Here is a 24,284-nt window from a genome sequence, read left to right as displayed (position 1 = left end):
AGTGAGTATGGGAAAACAGAAAATGAAGATATAAAAGAATAAAACATAAAGGGCATTGGATGGTTCTACATGCTATTGAGGAAAATAAAAGAGTACAGTGTATAAGGAGTGCTGTGAGGCACATGCAATTTTAATTAGCGGTCTCAGTAAAGACATAATGAAAAGCCATAATAAACAAAAGCTTGGAAGACGTAAGGGACCCATCGATTAGAGCCATCTATCACAGCCTCTCTGCCTGGAGGGAGAGTGTTCAAGGCAGAGGGAAATGTCACCTGCAAAGTCTGGGAAGTAGGGCCATGCACAGTGTTACAGAGACTCCTAGCGTGCTAACATCCTACAGTGACTTGCTTTGGTGTGAGGCGCTGTTTCATTACAATGCAGGGCATTCCATGGGACATTTCAATTTGGGAAGTCATCATTTATTTTAGGAATTTTTAAATGGTACTCATCTGATAATCTCCTTCTCTAAGTCTTGCTTCTTTCAAAATTCTCCTATTTGGATGTTAGAACTTCAGGATAAATCTTCCAAGTTTCATATTTATCTTACTGTTTTCAGTGCCTTAATCTTTATGTCAACATTCTGGGTGATTTTGTATTTCAATTTTTCTTCTGAACCCTTTTTTTACATTGTGTGTTTGTGTGTGGGGAGGGAGAGAACAAATAGGCACACATTTGGTTTTAATGCTAAAGGAATTCCTAAAATACCTTGTAGTACTTGGCTATTTATCTCACACTCTTATTAATAACTGAGGAACCAAACATTTTATTGAAAGAGATGTGTGCATGGGTTGAGTTTGGCAGATGTCAACCTGCATTACGGTGTGATAGGGTAATAATTCATTGTTTTCATTGGGTGACCTCCAGGGCTGTAGTTTAGCCCTAAAGTATATCAGATATCCTAAGACTAGATCATACCTGCTCAGTTTCTCCAGAGAGCAAGCCTCAGTCTTCTGCTAGAGTAGAAGTCTTCGGCTAGGGGACCTGACAGTCCATATGCTCATTTGTGCACTTTAGCCAATTTTCTCATTGCTAGTCCCATTCTCCACCTTCCCAGTTCTACTTTTCTAGCAGTTTTCTGGATTGATGTCAGCTCGTCTTTACCTCAGCAGTCTGCATTGCATTGTCTGTTATGTCTGTCTTTCCTCTCTCCTTTCCTTCATCCCTTTCTCCTTCCTTCCTTCCTTCTTTTTTCTTCTTTATCTGTGGGCCAATACCTCTTCTATTTCTCAGTAAAATAGGACTGATGCTACCTTCCTCAGAGTGTTATTGTGGCAATTATGTAAAAAAATAATACAAAGAATTCCTAACCCAGTTCCTAGCATATAGTAAGTACTCAGTAGAGCTGATGGAGGAATATTTTACAAGCTATGCTTTCCAAGGGGGCCTAGAGGGCTATTTTTCAAAATTATTTTGTGAGGGATTCTTTCATCAGATGGGAGGCTAAACAGAAGGATCTTTAATGTGTCTTTATCTCTGAAATTATTACTGTATAAATTTGTAGTCAAATAAAACTTTCTCCCATTTAGTTCAATTGTAGGCCTAGACTAGCAAATGACATTTGCTGTTAGTGTTAGGTCCCTGGAGCCATAGCGTCTCATTGGCTTTTTATTTTTGGAACACAATCTAACAGCCTTGCTTTGATGTATGTCACACGTCAGACATCATGAAAAACTACACAGCAGAGTCTTGATTCTTTAGCATGTATGTGCTTTTATCATTTGTAAATCCATTGGTTTACTTATCCTAGCCTATTTTTTAGTTTTTCTAATTTACATTCTAGCTTCTTGACCTAATATTTCAGTATATTATGACAGCTCCATGCTGAATGAATTATGCATGAAATTAATCTTGCAGTGTTTAATAACAGCTTCTATGATCCCATTGTTCGAGATTTATAAATGGCAATATTATCCTCCTCATCTAGTAAGTATTATTATCTGCTGCATATCTGGCACTGGATGAGCTCCTCTGCATAACAATATACATGAACTGATCATAATTTAAGTAGTAAAATTTACTCTTTATAATCAAATAGTCAGGATTGTAGGTCAGGCTAGAGCTCACTGTCCACACACGTTAAGGATAAGGTCAGAGGTTATAAAAAGGAGCAATACTTTTAAATACTAATAAATAGGTTTTATTATTTCTCTCCTATTTCTATGTAATTCTGCAAGTCATATATGGCATTTGTTCAATAATTTACTCATTCAGTTGTTTGTTTTAAAATTGTCTGTGCTAGGTACTGTGTACTCTGTTGATTTAAAAATAAGTAACTACTTTCAGCGTCTGGCCCATAAGGTATGGAATTTTTTTTTTTTTTTTTTTTATCCTCACCTGAGGACATTTTTCTATTTTTTGTTCAGGTAGAGTGGGAGGGGGAGAGAGGAAGAGAGAGAGAAACATCGATGTGAAAGGGACACATTGAGTGGCTGCCACCCGCACAGTCAACCAGGGCCAGGGACGAACTGCAACCGAGGTACATGCCCTTAACGGGAACCGAACCCGGGTCTCTCTGGACCGCAGGCCGACGCTCTAACCGCTGAGCCAAATCGGCCAGGGCAGGGTATGGAATTTGAAAGTTATCACTCTCACCCACATAACCAGACAAAAACTGAACGTGCTGAAATCAACAACTGTTCTTAGATCCAGAACTGAGGTTACAGGGCAATTGCTTCCCCCAAGTTTGGAAAAGCTGACAGGTGGATACAGAGAATCACAAGGTACCACGCTGAAGTGCAGGAATTCTGGAGAATCAGTAGCAGTGTAGGACAATCTAAACTCTAATTGGTGACTTGCTGGAGGTTCAGTGTGAACAAGTTTGATTTAAAATTCTGGTGGTGAGAGGGCAGCAGGTCATCATGCTTTTATGAATTTTTACCTCTGGGAGATAAATGGAAAAATGAGAATAAAAAAATCCCTTGTGTTACTGATGGGGTTAAGAAAATGTAGCCATTTAAAAATGTGTCAGAACATTCTGGTGTTCTTAAGAATTGCCCTCAAGAAAAACATTTTCTTTAAAAACTTTTTTAAACCAATAATGGGAAAGAAAAATACCCATCTCCTTCTTTAGCCTTTCTATAACTAACACGGCAGGGAAAGAGTAGACCAGTCCTATGAAACACTTGTGAAAAGTCATAGCCGTGGGGATCACTGAAAACTGAGACCTAATCATAGGACTAAAGAATGCCTCACCTCCTCCCACTACATCTTACCACCATATCAACAGAGTTCCTACAAAACAACAGAGAAATACAACAGAAAGAACAGCATATCTCCAAGCGTATTTCAGAAGTCTATAGGGAAACCCAAAGTCAATAAAGAAGATAAAATCATGGACATCAGCTTAAATTTTAGCCTCTTATAACTATAGCTACAGCAAACACTAAACACAACCAAAATCCTAGTTGGATAAACATAAAATCTTACACTGAAAGTCTATTTGCTTTAGTTCAACTTACCCAGTACACATGTTGGCTTTCAAGAAAATAATCACAAGACATACTAAAAGCAAAAAACACAGTTTGAAGAGACAGAACAAGAATCAGAACAAGACTAAAATATGACAGAGATGTTAGAATAATCAGACTGATAATTTAAAACAACTATGAGTAAAATGCTAATGGTTCTAATTAAAAAAAGGGGCAACAAACAAGAACAGATGGGTAATGTAAGCAGAGAGATGGAAACACTAATAAAGAATAAAGAAAAGTGAGAAATCAAAAAATCGACAACAGAAATGAAGAATGCCTTTGAGGGACTCATCAATACACTGGACATGAGAGAGGCGGCAAAAATCAGTGAACATAAAAAAAAATACAAATAGAAATTCCCAAACTAAAAGAAAAAAATAGTAAAAGAGATAGAATATTCAAGAATTGTGAGAAAATTACAAAATGTGTAAAGTATATGTAAGGTATTAACAGAAGGAGAAGGGGGAAAAAAAACCAGAAAAAATATTTAAGTAATCATGGCTGAGAATTCCCCAGAAGTAATTATAAGCAATAAACTAAAGATTTAAGAAGCTCAGATACAAAATAAGTACAAAAAGTCCACAGCTCAGCATATTATATTGAAACTCCAGGAAATCAAAGACCAAGAGAAAACCTAGAAAGGAGCCAGAGATTGAGGGAAGCACCTGAGATACAAAGGAGCAAGGATAAGAATTACATTGGACTTCTTCTCAGAAACCATACAAGCAAGAAGAGTGCAGTGAAAATATTACAGTGCTGAAAGAAAAAATTACCAGTCTAGATTTCTATATCCATCAGAATTGTCCTAAAATGTGATGGCTAAATATAGACTTTCTCACTCTAACAAAAATTGAAGGAATTTGTCACTAGCAGACCTGCCTTACAATAAAAGTTAAAAGAAGTCCTTCAGAAAGAAAGAAAGATTTCTATCAGAAACTTCATCTACATAAAAAAATGGAAGAGCATTAGAGAAGGAATAATGAAGGTAAAATGAAATTGTATGTTTTTTTATTCTTAATTGATCTAACACATAACAGTTCAAATAATAATATGTCAATGTATCCAGTGATTATAACTTATGAATAGGAGAAGTGAATGACAGCAATGTTATAAGAAATAGGAGAAAGGATTTGTTAATACTCTGTCATAGGACGTTTGTATTGCCCATGAAGTACTACAGTGACATTTGAATGAAAACTTAGGTTAGTTGTAAATGTTTTTTCTTTTTGTCAAAATTATGTGCAAACGTTAAAAGAAGTATAATTGATATGCTAATAAATGAGTGAAAATAGAAACATAAAATGCCCAGTTAAAGCCAGAGAAGGCAGAAAAAGAATGGAAGACAAACATAAAGAACAAGAGCAATGAACACAAAGCAGCACCAAATATGGTAGATATCAACCGCACTATCTTAATAATCACTTCAAATGTTAATATTCTAAATTCATTAGTTAAAAGACTGAGATGGTCAGTTTATTGAGAGAGGAGGCGAGAGAGAGAGAGAGAGAGAGAGAGACCCAATGATATATTGTTCACCATAACCCCAAATCACCAAGAAGATGTGACAGTACTTCAGTTGTATGTGCCTAAAAATAGAGCATTGAAGTATGTGAGACAAAACCTGATACAACTGAAAGGAGAAATTGTTAAATCCATTATTATATTTGGAGATACCAATACTTCTCTGTCAATAATTGGGATATCCAGCAGGCAGAAAAACAGTAGAACATGATTGAACTGAATATTATCATTAATAAACTTGTTCAGTTGACATTTATAGACTACTTTATCCAAAAAGTTCAGAATATATCTTCTTTTCAAACTCACATGGAGCATTCACCAAGATAGACCATATTCTATTCAAGAAAAAAAAAATGTAAAAAATTTTTAAAATATAAATCATATAAAATATACTCAGACCAAAATTGAATTAAACTAGAAATTAATAATAAAAAGATACTTGGAAGCCCCTGTAATAATTGGATATTAAACAACACATTTCTAAATAATATGAAACAAAGAAAAAAGTCTCAAAGTAAAATTTAAAAATATTTTGAAATAAAATGTATCAAAATTTATGAGAGGCAACCAAAGCAGAATGTTGGAAAAAAATACAGAGCATTCAATGTTATATTGGAACAAAAGAGAGATCTAAAAACACTAATCTACGCTAACATCTTAGGAAAATACAGAAAAAAGAGCAAATTAAATCCACAGTAAACACATGAAAAGAAATAACAGTTAGAGGAGAAAATACTAAAACTAAAAACAGGAAAGTAATAGAGAAAGTCAATAATGCCTACAGGTGGTTTTTTATGAAGGTCAATATAACTGATAAATGCCTAATTAGGTCAATAATGCCTACAGGTGGTTTTTTATGAAGGTCAATATAACTGATAAATGCCTAATTAGGATAACTGAAAGAGAGAGAGAGAGAGAGAGAGAGAGAGAAAGCAAACATTATAACTATTAAAAATGAAAGATGAATCATTACTACTGACCCCATGGACATTAAAAGGATAATAAAGGAATATCATGAACCACTCTGTACCCACAAATTTAATTACCTTTTATTTCTATAAGATTTTCATCAATCCAGAATCCTCAGAGTAACTAGAGCAATGACTTTTTTTAAATCCTCACCTGAGGACATTTTTTTCATTTTTTTGTTCAGATAGAGTGTGAGGGAGAGAGAAGAAGAGAGAGAGAGAAAGAAACATCATGAAAGGGGCACATTGAGTAGTTGCCACCCGCACGACCCATCCAGGGCTGGGGACAAACTGCAACCGAGGTATGTGCCCTTAGTGGAAACCCAACCTGGGTCTCTCTGGACCACAGGCCCACTCTCTAACCACTGATCCAAACCGGCCAGGGCTAGCAAAGACTTTTTTAAAGGTAATTCTATGGCAGAACCAGGAAACTTGTGCTAGTGTACAAGGTATGTGGTCGTATGACTCAGAAAGTAATTGTAAACAGAAAAAGAATGGAAGACAAACATAAAGAACAAGAGCAATGAACACAAAGCAGCACCAAATATGGTAGATATCAATCTCACTATCTTAATAATCACTTCAAATGTTAATATTCTAAATTCATTAGTTAAATGCATCCTCTTTGATAAGTATTACACAACCATGAATTTGAGGATTTCTTCCTAAGTATGAATCTAACCATTTCCTTTGCAGTTTAATGACATACCCCTGTGCTTTAATCGTATTGTAAAAGAAAATAAGCCCAAATTCATCTCCATGTGAAAGTGGGTTTCTGTTTGTGCGGTAGACTGGAGGAACACTGAAGAACATTCAATATTTATTTTTCTCAAGAAGTAGTTTTATATCTACTCTAGTTCAGAGAGTAAAAACCTCAATATTTTATGATGGAGTGTGACACTAGTAGTTTTAGACAGGTAACTATTAGAAATGAGGTCTATCTGCTTGTTAAAAATGAACTGTATCTTTTAGCTTAGCTATAAAGTAATCTCAGTAAATAGCCATTAGAATTTTTAACTCAAGTTGTTAATGGTCGAAGTGGGGTTCTTGGTATGCTATGAGGAAAGGAATTACCTGAGGTCTCCACGGGAGAATGGGGTTTTGTGGAAGCTTTATTGATTATGTAAAATTAAGAGGGTTCCCCTTCAAGGTCCCATCTCCGTGCATCTTGCCATGAAAAAAATCTTGTCTTCAGTGGGCTAGAATTAAGTCCACTTCACGGAGTTTCTGTTCCAAGTTAGAGTCCAGTCCAGTCCAACATCTGGCAAGCTTAGCTTGTGTTCCCAACTGCAGTCCATTACATGTGGGGTTTACTGGGCACGGCCATGGGCCACATGACTGCTTAAGGCCACATGGCAGGGTAGCACTCTGGTGAGTGTGGGTCATGGAAAAGGAGAACACAAGAGCAAACAAGAAGCAAAAGAGAGGGAACTCTTTGTCTGGGGATTTCACCTTCCAAGGTTTCACTTGTTCTGATGGGTCCATCCTCCTAGCCAGTGATATTTTTCCCAGGCTAGACTGACAGGAAAACACCTTCCTTATGTCACCCTGACTTGCTGTGCATCGTCCATCTCCCTCTTTGGTCGATTCCTTTCCCCAGTGATCTTCAGGGAATGAACCAGTGGTTCTTCAGGCCCCGGGAACCATAAAGCTACAGCTTCCTGGTGAAGCTGCCTGGATGACATTTCATAATATCTGGCCTCCCCTTTGCTCTTTTTCTATATTAGCATTAGCTAGCTAATTATGATGACAACAGATATTACTTTCTGATTTATGCTACAAGATAAACTGTAAAACACATACCTAGAAAATATAATATGCTTGTTCTCAAATGGAATTATTAAATATAAGCCAATTAGTAGTTGAAATAAATAAACTTATTTCTTTTGTTTGGAATTATTATTCTATGATAGTCCTTTTCCTTTTTATATACTGTGGTAGAATCTCTTTTGTATTGTAATAACCAGTCAAATGGGAGGATGTGTACTGTACTGACTAAGACTCCCTGCCAAGAGTAATAAAGGATTCTTGGCATCTGACTAGATTCTAACTCTAGATCTAATAATCTACTTAATGTCTTTGAGCAGTAAATGATACCTATTTTATAGATTTCCATAAAATTAAATACCACAGTAAAATAGATCAATGTATTGCTTGACCCAGTAAAATACTACTTCTTATAATATAGCTTTAAACACATCACACACACACACACAAAAAACTATGTATAATAGAGTCCTTATCATTCTATTTTCTACTGGGAGTGTGTTTTCCAGCTTATCAAATACCATTAAATGACAAGCCTAAAAATGAAATATATAATCAAACCTTTTGTCACTTTACTAGAAATTGCTATCTTATCTGTGCTGAGAAATATAGAAGAGTCTGAATCTTAAAGACTTAACTTATAAAACTTTCATGAGCATTAACAGACAGAGTAGTATAGTGAGCCTCCATTTCTTATACTGTAGCCAAGTCTTCTTCATAGAGGCAAAAGCTGAAGGGAATTAGCAAAAAGAGATTTTATTGCAAAGTAATGGTGATGAATATGGGCTAAATTGATATTGAAAGTCTGAATGATCTTCAGAATTTATGTAAGTCCGTATGTTCAATGCATCATTAAGGAAACTGAAATACATTTGAGATTTAGTTTTGAATAAGCTAATATGCATAAAAATTGAACAGTGTAAAAGCTACCTTTACAAAACTCATTCTGGACCCACACATATAATTGGGGGAAAAAAGTTAATTAACCAAAATACTAAAAATGATGGTTACCTATTTTTTAGGACAGTTTTTTTTTTTAAAAAAACTAACAATTATGGTTATCAAATGTATTCTTTTTTTTTTAATTTATTTTTTATTTTTTGCTCAGATAGAGCGGGAGGGAGAGAGAGGAAGAGAGAGAGAGAAACATCGACGTGAAGGGACACATCGAGTGGCTGCCACCCGCACGACCAACCAGGGCCGGGGACAAACTGCAACCGAGGTATATGCCCTTAGCGGGAACCGAACCCGGGTCTCTCAGGACCGCAGGCCGACGCTCTAACCGCTGAGCCAAACCGGCCAGGGCTCAAATGTATTCTTGTGCAAGAAAAAAACCTAATGACTGTCTTAATTTGGGCCAAAATTATGCTTTTGAAAAATTGAACAATTGATTACATTGAAATGAAATGGTTTTCTTTTAACATTTCACAGAGTGTCTTTGCACTCAAAATATGGTTAGCAATATGCACTAAATAAATATTGATTACAAAATAAAATTTTTAAATATTTTGAATCCAACTACCCTTCAAAACCATTTTCTCTCTAAATGTTTACTTGGAAATCATTTATCTGTTTTTAAAGCTATTTCCCAAGTTTTGGGGCTTCTCAAATACAAATCAAGTTATCATGTGTAGTTTAGTTCATTTACCAATGACCACAATGAGTAAATTGCGATTATTGCTCAACCTTCAAATTTAAATTTAACCAATGTATATTCAGGCTCTACTGTTTGCAAAGCTCTGCTCAATGTGTTTCAAGAGAAAAATTGGAGTAAGATGTGTCTCTAGTCTATAGGAAGCTCATAAATACACGATGACCAACAATTCCAGTTTAATTTTTGAAATTGGTCAAGTCTTGGGAAAACTCTGGAGATGTCCACAAAAGGGAGGTGAGAAGGGGAGAGTAAGTAAGACAAATATACACATAATTCTAATATACTCAGCTAAGTATTATTAGAGTTTCAGATGTTCAATGGTGATCAAAAGAAAGCTGACCAAATCAATATGCAATTCACTAATGCACAGCAGAGTTCCATTCATACATACAGAGAAAGTAATTGATTCTGTCTCAGAATAATTAGAAGTGGACCTTTCCTATTTAACTGAAACAAGTGACATGCAACTGATTACTTAGATTATCAGAAATTTGCATTTATTATATTCGTTTCTTGGCAAGCTATAGGCTTACAGGATCCTAAACTGCATTGAGAGTTTAACTATATTCGTGTGTATAAAATTAAAATATATATAACAATACATAATTTTAAGTTGTATAAAATAATTTTCTTGGATTTTAGAGTTGGTGCTATTGTAGAAGGAAATGAACGTAGCTTATATCAGTAAATTATATCTCATAATATATTTTTTGCAGTTCCATTTAAATGTCCTGATTAGTAACTTTAGAATCATACATCTTGTTTTTAGGGTTAGAATATTGTTTTCTAATTAATTAATTATTTTTTTTGTTGTTTTTTATTTGTATTTTATTTTTTAAATTAATTAATTTATTTTTGTTACAGATGTTTCTCCTTTTACCCCTACCGATTCCCCCCTCACCCGCCTCCCCACCCTGTCCCAAGCTTTGCTGTCCATGTTCATTGTTCATGCACACATGCATATAAGTTCTGTGGTTTATCTCTCCCCCACCACTGCCTCTTCTGGGGATTGTCAGTCTGTACCCCACTTCCACATCTCTGGTACGACCCCATTCCTCAGACTGTTATGTTCATTATATTCCACAAATAAGTGACATCATATGATACTTGTCTTTCTCTGTTTGGCTTGTTTCGCTTAGGATGATATTTTCCAGGTCCCACCATGTCGTCTCGAAGGATAAGAGATATTTCTTTCTTACAGCTGCATAGTACTACATTGAGTATATGTACCACACCTTTTTTATCCATTCATCTACTGATGGACATTTGGGCTGTTTCCAGATCTTAGCTATTGTAAATGGTGCTGCTACAAACATGGGGGGTACATATATTCTTTCTGATTGGTGTTTCAGGCTTCTTAGGGTAGATTCCTAGAAGTGGGATCACTGGGTCAAATGGAAGTTCAATTTTTAATTTTTTGAGATAACACCATATTGTTTTCCATAGTGGCTGCACCAGTCTGCATTCCCACCAGCAGGGTACTAGAGTCCCCTTTTCTCCACACCCTCGTCAGCACTTCTGTTTGATGATTTGTTGATGGTGGTCATTCTGACAAGTGTGAGATGATACCTCATTGTTGTTTTAATTTGCATCTCTCTGATGATTAGTGATGTTGAGAATTTCTTCATATGTCTCTTAGCCATTTGTATGTCCTGTTTGGAGAGGTGTCTATTTAGTTCCTCTGCCCATTTTTTAATTGGGTTCTTTGTCTTCCTTTGGTTGAGTTGTATGAACACTCTATATATATTGGAAATTAACCCCTTATCTGATATGTCATTGGCAATAATGTTCTTCCATACAGTGGGTTGCCTTTCCATTTTGATGATTGTATCTCTTGCTGTGCAGAAGCTTTTGAGTTTGATGTCTTCCCATGTGTTCATTTTCTCCTTTGTTTCTGTTGCCTTAGGTGATGTATCAGTAAAAATTCTGCTGTATACGATGTCCGAAATTTTGTTGTCTACAGTTTCTTCTAGGATTTTTATAAATTCATGAGTCACATATAAGTGTTTTATCCATTTTGAGTTTATTCTTGAGTATGGTACATGTTGATGGTCTAGTTTCATTTTTTTTATTTTTTATTATTTAGCTGTCCAATTTTCCAAACACCGTTTATTAAAGAGACTGTATTTACTCCACTGTATGCTCTTACCACCTTTGTCAAATATTAATTGAGCATATTGCCTTGGGTCCATTTCTGGGTTCTCTGTTCTGTTCCACTGGTCTATATGCCTGTTCTTGTGCCAGTTCCAGGCTGTTTTGATTACAGTGGCTTTGTAGTATAACCTGAAATCTGGTAATGTGATACCTCCTACTTTGTCCTTCTTTTTTAAGATCGCTGTGGCTATTCAAGGTCTTTTTTGGTTCCATATAAACTTTTGAAGTATTTTTTTTCATTCTGTGAAGTATGTCGTTGGTATTTTGATGGGGATTGTATTGAATCTATCGATTTCTTTGGGTAGTATGGACATTTTAATGATGTTAATTCTTCCAATTCATAAAGAAGGGATGTGCTTCCACTTTTTTATATCTTCCTCTATTTCTTTTTTCAATGACCTGAAATTTTCTGCAAATAGGTCCTTTATTTATTTGGTTAAGTTTATTTCTAGATATCTTAATTTTTTTGCCTTAATTGTAAATGGGATTGTTTTTTCAGTTTCTCTTTCTGTGAGTTCATCAATGGTGTATAAGAATGCCGTAGAATACTTGATGTTAATTTTGTATCCTGCTACTTTGCCAAATTCATTTATTAAGTCTACTAAATTTTTGACAGAGTCTTTGGGGTTTTCTATGTATAGTATCATGTCATCTGCGAATAATGACAGTTTCACTTCCTCCTTTCCAGTTTGGATCCCTTTTATTTTTTCTTCCTGTTTGATTGCTGTGGCTAAGAATTCCAGTACTATGTTAAATAAGAGTTGTGAAAGTGGGCATCCTTGTCTTGTTCCTGTGTTAAGGGAAATGATTTTATTTCTGGCCCATTGAGTATGATGCTGGCTGTAGGTCTTTCATATATGGCCTTTATTATATTGAGATATGATCACTCTATGCCCACATTACTGAGTGTTTTTATCAGAAATGGATGCTGGATTTTGTTGAAGGCTTTTTCCGCATCTATCGATATTATCATGTGGCTTTTATTCTTCATTTTGTTTATGTGGTGTATCACATTTATTGCTTTGTGAATATTGTACCAGCCTTGCATCCCTGGGATGAATCCCACTTGGTCATAGGGAATAATTTTTTTGATGTATTGCTGGATCCAATTTGCTAGTATTTTTTCAGGATTTTGGTGTCTATGTTCATCAGGGATATTGGCCTGTAGTTTTCTTTGTAATGTCTTTTTCTGGGTTTTGAATTAGAATTATGCTGGCTTCATAATACGAGTTTGGAAGTCTTCCTTCTTGATTTTTTTGAAATAGTTTGAGGAGAATGGATATTAGTTCTTTTTTAAATGTTCGGTAAAGCTCCCCTGTGAAGCCATCCGGGCATGGGCTTTTGTTTGCTGGGAGAGTCTTGATTACATCTTCAATTTCTTCTGTTGTTATTGGTCCATTCAAGTTTTCTATTTTCCTCATCCAGTTTTGAGAGATTATGTGTTTCTAGAACTTTGTCCATCTCGCTTAGATTGTCAAATTTGTTGCCATATAATTGTTCATAGTAGTTGTTAACGATCTTTTGTATTTCTGTGGTGTCGGTTGTTACTTCTGTTTCATTTCTAATTTTGTGTATTTGGATTCTCTCTCTCTTTGTTTCCTGGTGAGTCTAGCTAAGGGTCCATAAATCTTGTTTATCTTTTCGAAAAACCAGCTCTTTCTTTTATTGATCCTTTGAATTGTTTTTTTTTTTTTTTTTTTTGTCTCTATGTCATTCATTTCTGCTCTGATGTTTACTATTTCCTTTTTTCTACTTGCTCTGGGGTTTTCTTTTTATTTACTCTCTTGTTCTTTAAGTTGTGAGGTTAGATAGTCTATTAGAGATTTTTCTTGTTTCTTGAGGTAGGCCTGTAGTGCTATGAACTTTCCTCTGCTTTTGCTGCATTTCATAGATTTTGTGTTGTTGTGTGTTCATTTTCATTGGTTTTTAGGAAGTTTTTAATTTCTCCTTTGATCTCTTCGGTAACCCATTCACTGTTTAAGTACATGCTATTTAGCCTCCATTATTTTTAAATGTTTTTGCATGTTCTTGTTGCAATTGATTTCTAGTTTCATGCCATTGTGGTCTGAGAAGATGCTTGATATGCTTTCGATCTTCTTGAACTTGTAGAGACTTAGTTTGTGTCCTAACATGTGGTCTATCTTTGGGAATATCCCATGTGCACTTGAGAAGAATGTGAATTCTGCAGTTTGGGGGTGTAATTCTTTGTAGATATCTATTAAATCCATTTGGTCTAGTGCTTCATTTAGAGTCTGTGTTTTCTTGCTAATTTTTTGTCTAGAGGATCTATCCAGCGATGTCAGCAGGGTGTTGAAGTCCCCTGCTATGATTGTATTGCTATCGAATTCTTCTTTGAAGTCCTCCAGAAGATTTTTTTATATATTTTGGTGCTCCTATATTGGGTGCATATATGTTTATCAAAGTTATATCTTCCTGTTGGATAGATCCTTTCAATATTATGTAGTGGCCTTCTTTGTCTCTAGTTATGGCCTTCATTTTGAAATCTATTTTATCAGATATGAGTATTGCTACCCCAGCTTTTTTTTCGTTCCATATTCTTGGAATATTTTTTCCATCCCTTCACTTTCAACCTATGTGAGTCTTTTGTTGTGAGATGGGTCTCTTGCACACCACATATAGATGAGTCATGCTTTCTTATCCAATCAGCTATTCTGTGTCTTTTTATCAGAGCATTCAATCCATTTACTTAAGGTGATTATTGATATGTATTTATTTATTGCCATTTTTGTTTACTGTAGTTATATTTTTCTTCCCATTTCTACTGCTAATTACACCAGTCCTTTTAACATTTCTTGCAGTGCTGGTTTGGTGCTAATGTATTCCCTTAGCCTTTTTTTGTCTGGGAAGCTCTTTATTTGACCTTCTATTTTGAATGATAGTCTTGCTCAGTAGGGTTGTCTTGGATTCAGATCCTTATTTTTCATGACCTCTATTATTTCATGCCATTCTCTTCTGGCCTGTAGTGTTTCTGTTGAGAAGTAAGCTGAGAGCCTTATGGGGTTTTCTTTGTAGGTAACCTGTTGCTTATCTTTTGCTGCTTTTAGGATTCTCTCTTTGTCTTTAATTTTTGGCATTTTGATTACTATGTGTCTTGGTATGGGCCTGTTTGGGTTCTTCTTACTTGGGACTCTCTGTGCTTCTTGAACTTGAATGCCTTCTTCCTTCATCAAATTAGGGAAGTTTTCTGTGACTATATCTTTGAATATATTCTCTAACCCTTGCTCATTTTCTTCTACTTCGGGGACTCCTACGATACAAATATTATTATGTTTCCAGTTGTCCTATAGTTCTCTTAAGCTGTCTTCCTGTTTTTTAATCATTTTATCCATTTGGTTTTCTGATTGGTAGATAATTTTTTTACCCTGTCTTCTAATTCATTTATTCAGTCTGAGCTTCCTCTGCTCTGCTATTTAGACCTTCTAATGTGTTCTTTATTTCTAATGTCATTCTTGATCTTTTCTTGGTGGTTTTTAATTTCCAATTGGTTAATTTCCAATTGGTTGATTTTCAGCATGTCCTTACTCATGCTTTTGGCTTCCTCTAAATTATGGCTCTGAATTGTAGCTTTGTTAACTTGCCTAACTGCTCCACATTTATCTCATCTTTGATGGAGGTCTCTTGTTCTTTCATTTGGCTTTTGTTTCTGTGTTTCACCATTTTGGCTGTCACAGTGTGCTTTGGAACCTGCCAAGTTTTCCCTGTGGGTATTGGTGTTCTGCTGTTTGTGGCTCCTTCTCCTGGGTTTGGATGAGGCAGGGAGGACCCATGTTAAGCACCACTGTCAAGTCTTACTTTCCTGGTTAGAGTTGCTAGCCCAGGAATGGTACAGTTATCCTCTTGCTTTTTGCCCGGAGGCTATCAGTAGTAGTTACTTGAAGAGTTTTGGGTTGTCAGTTCAATGACAAACTCCCTCAGGTGCTCAGAGTAAGGAGATTTCTGGAGTGAGCCTGGGGCAGATGCTGGTTGTTAATGGGCCTCAATTTGCATTTGAATGGCCACCAGGTGTGGTTGAATCTCCAAGGGAGGGGCCACTGCCTCTCCTCAGAGCCCTGGGAAGGAGTAAGATGACCACTGTCCTGTGTGGCTGGAACTCAGTAAAGGCTCTGAGCGCCCTCCAAATCCCAAGTGTCTTAACATAGTTCCAGTCCAGTCTGCCCTCCCTCTGCCAGAGCCCAAGGTAAGTGGCTATGGCTATTTTAGCCTCTGTCCCAGCTCTGGCTGTGGAGCTGCTTGGGAGTTTAAGTAGAGGTCGCTGCTCCCAGCCAAGGCCGCCGCTCACAGCTAATGCCGCTGCCATCTGTGGGTTCCCAGCCCCCTCTTGAGCCTTCGCAATCCTACCAGGATCGAGTCAGTGTCTCTGGTTATATTGTTCTCCAGGCTGCCTTTCTGTTGCTTTTTCCTGGTGATTTGTCTTTATTGTCATTGCAATTCCAGTTTGGTCCTGGGAGATGGTTTGTGTAGCTTTTATTCACTCCGCCACCATTTTGCCTTCCCCCCTAATAAATTAATTCATAAAATTCAAATCTATTTTTCAGATATTATGTATTAAACATCACAATGGATTTTAACATTGTTAAGGATACAATGGTAATGTGGAAAAGTAGGCGGAATACCAGACCTGGATCTAAAAGTGTGACTCCATCACTAGTGAGCAGCAAATTTTGGGAGTCACATAGTTTCTCTAAAGTTTCTGGTCTTCATCTGAGCACTATGACAATAATACCTCTCTCACTTATCCCATAGGGAAAGAGTAATTGTGGAAAAACTTAGGAGAGCTGAAACAAATGAGGTCTTGAGTAAACAGCAATAACAATAACATTTATAGCTCAATATTTATGTGAAACTTGCTATTTTCAAAATGCATATGTCCATACTCAGTTGGTTATACAAAAATATGCTTATAGCTGACTCGTGACGGGGAAGAAGCCTGATGTGGTGACAAGGCTGTGCTTTCAGTCGAAAGACTCAGAGTGGAATCCTTGCTCACTTTTGAGCTCTGTCATTTCAGTCAAGTCTTCCAAGCTTTGTGATCCCTTCAGTTTCCTCAGATTCAAGTAGGGCTCATAGATCCTCCCCATCCTCCTAAAAAGGTTGATGTGATGATGATATGTTACAGTAAGGAATGCTAAAGTACTCCACAAATTTTCAAACAAACAGAACTTTATTGTTCTCATCTTGACTTTCTAAGCAGATCCATTTGCATAGTATCCTAGCTCTAGGCAGGAGGAGCAGAAAGAACAGTCCAGAAAAACTGGGGTGAGGTACTAGTATCTTCTGAGCCTGAGTCAGACCTGCAAAACGTTCTGTTCCGAGTTGGAAACACTGCCATCCCACTCGGTGCACAGTGACTGCCAGCACAGCACTGTGTGATGCAGGGAAATCACATACCCAAGAGTGTAAGATGCCCACAGGGCTCTTACAATCCAGGTGGAGAAACAATTACTAGGAAACAATGAATGAGAATAAAGGGATTAAGGGTCATCCCATGGACTAAGAGGTCCCAGTTCAATTCCCACTCAGGGCACGTGCCCAGTTTGCGGGCTAGATCCCCAGTAGGGGAGCATGCAGGAGGTAGCTAATCAATGTTTCTCTCTCACATCAATGTTTCTATTTCTCTCTCCTTTCCTCTAAAAAAAACTCAATACATACATATTAAAAAAATAAAAAATAAATAAAACCACTTATCAAATTTTTACCAAGAATAAACTATTAATTGACAAATAATGATTTGAAAAAACAGAAAGCTGATTTAAAGTAAGCTTGTATTTTTATTTTATTTTTTGCAAAATATTAGAGACCTGACCTAAGCATATCTGTAAATAGAGGAAGAAAAGCAGAGGTGGAGGGGGATTCACCGTGTAAGTGCAGCTGGGGGCAAGGAGAGTGGGGATAATAGCTCAAGATGTTTTCAGCAGGCCAAGTGCAATGACATCAAAGCAGCAGAGCCGACTTGAAAAGGAGGGGAGGGCAGAACTCTGGGAACAAGGGCATTAGTAAAGAATGTTCATAGGAATGTGTATTTTGAAGTGTAGAAGAGTAAGGTGAAGAAACTTATGTCTTAACGTCTTTATTTTAGTAGAGATTTACTGAACATACCTGCCTAAATCACGATCGAACAAAAGATTGTGATCCATTAGAGTGGGTCATGACTGATTGATTATTGGATCATAAAATCATTTCAGTTGGTTGCAACTACTATGTTTAAAAATAAAATAGAATAAAACAGAATATATTAGAGTGTACTACATTTTGTAAAGGCAATCATCCATTTTAAACAGCTTTAGCTGTTGGAAAAGACCTTTTCCACTGAGCCTTTGTTTTCCCTTCTTTTAATGTCTACCTGTAATATGGTTCTCTCTTCTAGTACTACATTATATGTATTTTTAAAGTATTTAAATTTTTAAATTACAGTTGAAATTTAACATTATATTAGTTTCAGGTATACAGCATAATGATTAGACATTTATACAACTTATAAAGTACAGTGGATCCTTTTTAAATGTAAACAAGGTTTTGTTACTCCTCTGCCCAAAAACCCTTCCATGGCTCGCCTTTTTTTAATCCTCATGCAAGGATAGTTTTTTCCATTAATTTTTAGAGAAGGTGAAGGGGGGAAGAAAGGGGAAGAGAGAGAGAAACATTGATGTGGGAGAGACACATCATTGGTTGCCTCCCAAAAGTTCCCCAACTGGGGCGGAGCATCAAACCTGCAACCCAGGTACCTGCCCTTGACCAGGAGTCGAACCCACAACATTTCATTGTGTGAGAAGATGCTCTTACCACTGAGCCACACTGGCCAGGGCAATGGCTTTCCATTTTACCCTGATCAAAAGCCAATGCCGTACTAATGACCCGGAAAGTCCTATAGGACCTGTCCCCTGGCTATATCTCTGATCTTCTCCATTCTTCACTTTGCTACTTTTATTCTAGCCACAGTGGTCTCCTTGCTGTTTCACAAATGCATCAAGTATGCATTTATCTTCTGGCCTTTGTACTTGCTTTACTTCAGCCTGGAATGCTGTTCTGACAAATGTCACCATGAACACTTTCAGTTTGTGTTCCCATATCACTCTTCTTTTTTTTTTTTTATCCTCACCCGAGGACATTTTTCCATTTTTTGTACAGATAGAGTGGGAGGGAGAGAGAGGAAGAGAGAGAGAGAGAAACATCGACGTGAAGGGACACATCGAGTGGCTGCCACCCGCACGACCAACCAGGGCCGGGGACAAACTGCAACCGAGGTACGTGCCCTTAGCGGGAACCGAACCCGGGTCTCTCTGGACCGCAAGCCGACGCTCTAACCGCTGAGCCAAACTGGCCAGGGCTCCCATATCACTCTTCTAAGAGGCCCTTCTGACCACCCTAAATAAACCTTCATTAGCTGCCCCGCCCTTGCCCCGCCCCCCACACATGCAGGTTCAGTCACTTCTGTACTATAACTAATCACTTCTGCACAATAAGGAGTTTTATGTATTTGAAATAGCTGTTGTCATTTGTACCTATTTGGGTCTGATTGTAGTTGCTCAATCTGAGAGTCTCAGACACCCAGATACTGCTAAAAACTGGTACAATAAATTAGTCAAGCTCTCTAAGCATGGTAAGGGGTTGAACAAAATGTCCTGGTTTCTAATTACTAATATGTTTGGAAGGAAACCATTTTAAACATATTACCTGGAAAATCATCATATGCAAACATAGTTAGGAAACTAAGGTCTATAGATGTTTAACTATTTCCAAAGCCATTTTGCTAGTTAGTACTAGCAGAACCTGACCTTTATTTCTAGTTTGAATATATACTTTATCTTGCTCCAATTTTGGGAGAGTTAAGTCTGAATTAATTTTAGAAGGCATATGTCTATACATTACATCATGATTATGTGAGCTTTGCCTATAATTATTTATTTATTTTTATGGATTTGAGAGAGAAAGAGAGACCGAAACATCAATTTGTTGTTCCACTTATGTATGCATTCATTGTTTGATTCTTGTATGTGTCCTTACCAGGGATCAAATCTGCAACCTCCAAGTATCAGGATGGCCAGGGTCTGCCTGTGGTTATTTATACAAAGCCCATAATAGGGTGAAAGGCCTTTTCCTTCTCTTTCTGTTAAATGTGTGTTTTGTTTTGCTAGCATTATGTCTTAGGGCTATGTTTTTAAAATGAAATATTATTATATAGTTGACCATGTATCTCATTTCACCCTAAGTAACCTCTGCTTATTTGTAATTTAGAAACCAATTTTCTCCTCACTGACCTCTCTTGCTTGATTTTTTTTTTTTTTTTATCCTCACCCGAGGACATTTTTCCATTTTTTGTTCAGGTAGAGTGGGAGGGAGAGAGAGGAACAGAGAGAGAGAGAAACATCGATGTGAAAGGAACACATCGAGTGGCTGCCACCCACACAACCGACCAGGGCGGGGGACAAACTGCAACCGAGGTTCGTGCCCTTAGCGGGAACCGAACCCGGGTCTCTCAGGACCGCAGGCCGACGCTCTAACCGCTGAACCAAACCGGCCAGGGCTCTCTTGCTTGATTTTAAATTGACATAGTTCTTATATTTTCTGCCTATAATCTTCGTTGTATATTTGGTAAAGCTAATTGCTTTCTTTCTTTACCTTAGATTTTTTTTTTTTCTGTTTTCATATTTGTCTCCTTCAGCTCTCCACTCCAAGCATTACTGTTAGGCCACAGTCTCAAACCTGTGGGCTGGGCCTCTTGTGCACCACTGACATTGTTCTGACTTCATTACACTCCAGAATTGCTTCATCCACTGATTTTAATTAAGATAGACCTTTGATACTTTAAAATATGCTTTCATATTATTTATTTATTTACTTATTTTATCCTCACCTGAGGACATTTTGTTGTTTGGGTTTTTTGTTTGTTTGTTTGTTTTTTGCATTTATCTTCAGATAGATAGAGCAGGAGGGAGAGAGGAGGAAAAGAGAGAGAGAGAAAAAAATCTATGTGAGAGAGACAGACACATCGAGTGGCTGCCACCCACACAACCCCAGCCAGGGCCGGTAACAAACTGCAACCGAGGTACGTGCCCTTAGCAAGAACCAAACCTGGGTTTCTCTGGTCCACGGGCTCACGCTCTAACCGCTGAACCAAATTGGCCAGGGCTTATATTGTTTTAAAGATGTGAGACACTCAACTCATTATAGACCATTTCTAGCTGTGCTTTATTTATTTTTTTTAAAAATAATTTTTCTTGATTGATTTTAGAGAGAAAGGAAGGGAGAGGGAGAGAGAGATAGAAACATCGATGTGAGAGAACATCAACTGGCCGCCTCCTGCATGCACCCCACTGGGGACTGGGCCCATAACCTGGGCATGTGCCCTGGCCGGAATCTAACTGGTGACCTCTTGGTGCATGGGTCAACGCTTACCAGGCAAGCAGTTGTGCTTTATTTTTTATTCAGATGTTAACGACTACGCTAAACTGTACAATATTCATAGCAGATGCTGACAGTGTCCTGTCCTCATCATGGAGACCTTTCAGTGGTCTCTGGTTTTCCCCCAACTGGCAGTAACTACACCTCTGTGCCTGAGTCATTTGCCTTTGTTTCTCTAACTGAAACCACAGAGGGCCATTCTGCTGCTCTCTCTAAGAGGTAAGGGGCTGGACTAACACCATCCCACCTTCAGGCATTCCAAACGATGGACTCTACTGAGTATAAATATCCAGTCCCTTTCTCCATAAGCAGGAGCATCTTGAGGCATCAGCTTCATCCCTTTCCAAGGACTTCGCATGCTGCTCCCAGCAGCTAGTTTATTACACGCCCTTTACCGGCCCTCCTCCTTCTCTGCACCCCTTCCACATACCTGCCAGTGTTCCCTGGCCTCCCAAGTGCACTACTTGCCCCTTAATCTTTGTCTCAGAATCTGCTTCACTAATACTCTTTATAGTTATAGTTCTTTCATTTATAAGGGAGTAAAGACATCTATATTGGAAGAGAATTAAATAAATGTCCAGATCCCTACTCATAATAAAACTCTAGTACAATTGCATCCAGTTAAAGATAATGTTATGTTTTACTGCTGAGTACTCTTTCCCAGATATCATTTTTCCCCCTATATCGCAATGGGATGAGTTGTTTTACTTTGGGTGGACAGAGCCCTGCCAGTGGCGACCGAAGTGACAAAAGCTGAGGGTTTCACATGAAGATTTCACACATTTCTCTGTCATAAATTCCTGTAATTTCACCACCAGTCATACATTCTTACAAAGTGAAAATAGCCTTTCCTGCCATCCCAGCTGAACCACGACAAACACTACAAAGAGGGACTATGTTCAGTGAAAGTTTCTGGAAGAAGCCTGTCTTCTCCTTTTTCTTCCCCACCCCACCAAGGAACTACTATATTTTTCACATTTACACTTTTCATCAGCTTTTCTTCACCAGGCTATTTCCTGTTCATCGTATACAATTCAATTTACAGGCTTCAACATAGCTTATCCTCATTGTTTTGAGCTTTTTTTCTGACATAGCTACCAATATTTATTCCTATCAAATTATATCATCTACTGAACTGTTAATGGCCTGTTTATCCCATTAACAAGATTTTAATAGGCAGGATTAGATGATTGATTATTGCAACTCTCCCATCTTCCAACAGTGTTTATCACACCCAGACACTGAACTCTTAGATAATGATTAAATTTAAGGATCTTACTAGGAATTAGTAAGTCATTGCTAGATCTTAAAGTGGGTTTAATTAAATCAATATAGTGACAGAATACTTCTTACCCACTGCTTCAAAATGGACGTAGTTGATGACCTGCCTTCTTTTTTATCATCCCTACTTTTTTGTCATTATATAATTAACTGTATTTTCCTGTTTCCAATGGGCGATCAATATAGAACATGCTGGTGGTTAACCTGTGAATATTTTTTACTCTAAATACAAAGAAGCCTTTAGATCATCCTTTGCACCATAAAAAACAAACAAGATAAAAAATCCCCGAAATTTAAAATACTTAAATTTTATTTAATTTTTGTTTAAGTAAAATAGAAAAATAACCCTTGATATTAAAATGCATATTATTTCCAAATAAATATGACATAAAATTACATTTAGTTATTTCATTGTATTATGTTTATAATAATTTGTCACTTAATTTATTATGTATTGATCTTAATGTTGAAATGTAGAGCTTATTAGTTTTATAAAGGATTAAAAGATTGTTCTTTACTTACTCAATAAAGAACTGTTTTATACCAGTGCTACAGAAGAAAAACTTAACATTTTCATATGCACTAAATATAGGGCCAGTGATTACTTTTATCTTAAGGCAACAAATTCTACTTTTAAATTTCAGCTTCCATAATTCTTTGTTTCAAACATACATATTTGTGAAGATCGTTGGGCTTGATTAAAAAAATGCAGTACCTGCCCGACTTGAAACCTTTTATTTTTTATGGCAAACAAAGCAAATAAATCAGTAGTTTTAATATTTGGAAGCGGTATGTTTGTAATTATAAACTTATTTTAATCATTGCTATCTAAAATATATATATAGTAAACAGAGCAGTGACCCCATTTAATTTAATGGTTTGATAAGCTAAGTTTGTCATTAAATGTTGAATACAAAGAAATTGCATTTGCCACTGTTTGAAGTGAATGCTAGTCAACATGTAAATGAGCAATTTAACCATCTTTAATTTGGGAAAACCCTTGGGACAGTTCATTTCATAGTTGTTAGTGATAGCCAAATCAATGTAGAATGAGTCTTCATATTTCATTCTGTAAGAAATTATACAAACATATCAGATTTTTGTATTTAGAGCAGAATGAATGACACTTCTTCCTGGGAGAGAATATGTTATTTTGTGCACTGATGCTTTAATTCTCATAGAAAGTTGAAACAAAAACATCCAGATCTGAGAAGTATGGGTGTGTTTGCAGAGGTTGGTACTAGAGGAGGGGGTACTGTAATACTATTCTGCCTTGCACCAGTGAGCTTAGATTTGGGTAAATTCAGGTAACAGGTTTACCCAAAGCACTGAGGTTTTGACTCAGATCCTAAAGGCAGGCCTGCCCTGGCCCTGGCCATTTTTGTTCTTGCAGCTGTGTCTCTATTAACAACCTCTTGTTATTCTGATGGCCAGCATCACACTTTTAAGACTAGAAAGCACTAAGAATATGAGATGCCAGTGAGATTCACTTTATAGTCTTTCTCTCAGGTCTTGGTCCCTCTATTTATATGCTGGTTCAAGAACCCTAAGCTGATCAGTTGCTCATTTGCTAAATATTTCTTTCAACACATATTTATTATGCAATTATAATATTCCAGATACTTTTGATCCACATGATGTCTCAGTGAGAAAAGCTAACTGGTAACCAATGGAAACTCTCATTCTGAGTGATCACAGAATGTTGAGGCTAGAAGTTTCTTCCTTAAATATTAAACATATGTTGTGAATTTATATTTTATATTTAAATTGGAAACCAAAAGATTATATGCGTATGTGTGTATTTCACCAAGAGTAATTGGGAGGGTGGGTGAGTAGAGAGCTATATTTGGTAAATTCTAACCAAGCCATGACTCTCACCCTAAGGTAATTCTATAGATCTAAGTACCAATCAAGTGCCTAGGAGTCATTTCAAGGGAAATCTGCTCGATTCACACCTATGTAGGCAGTTCCAGATCTCAAGAGAGGGCTTCCAAGTGTAATTGTGCATCATGGACCAAAGGCAGCAATCTGTGCAGCTCAGTGGACATG

General features: G+C 37.0%; 1 protein-coding gene across 1 annotated transcript in view; it reads left to right on the top strand.

Annotated features, from left to right (window-relative positions):
* Window positions 1–24,284, top strand: part of ZNF804B (zinc finger protein 804B) — a 568,493-nt gene that overhangs the window by 464,516 nt on the left and 79,693 nt on the right. The gene's annotated exons all lie outside the window — the stretch shown is intronic.

Source organism: Molossus molossus, unplaced genomic scaffold (genome assembly GCF_014108415.1).
Source record: "Molossus molossus isolate mMolMol1 unplaced genomic scaffold, mMolMol1.p scaffold_m16_p_7, whole genome shotgun sequence".
Lineage (NCBI taxonomy): Eukaryota > Metazoa > Chordata > Mammalia > Chiroptera > Molossidae > Molossus > Molossus molossus.
This window is presented reverse-complemented; position numbering and strand designations above follow the sequence as displayed.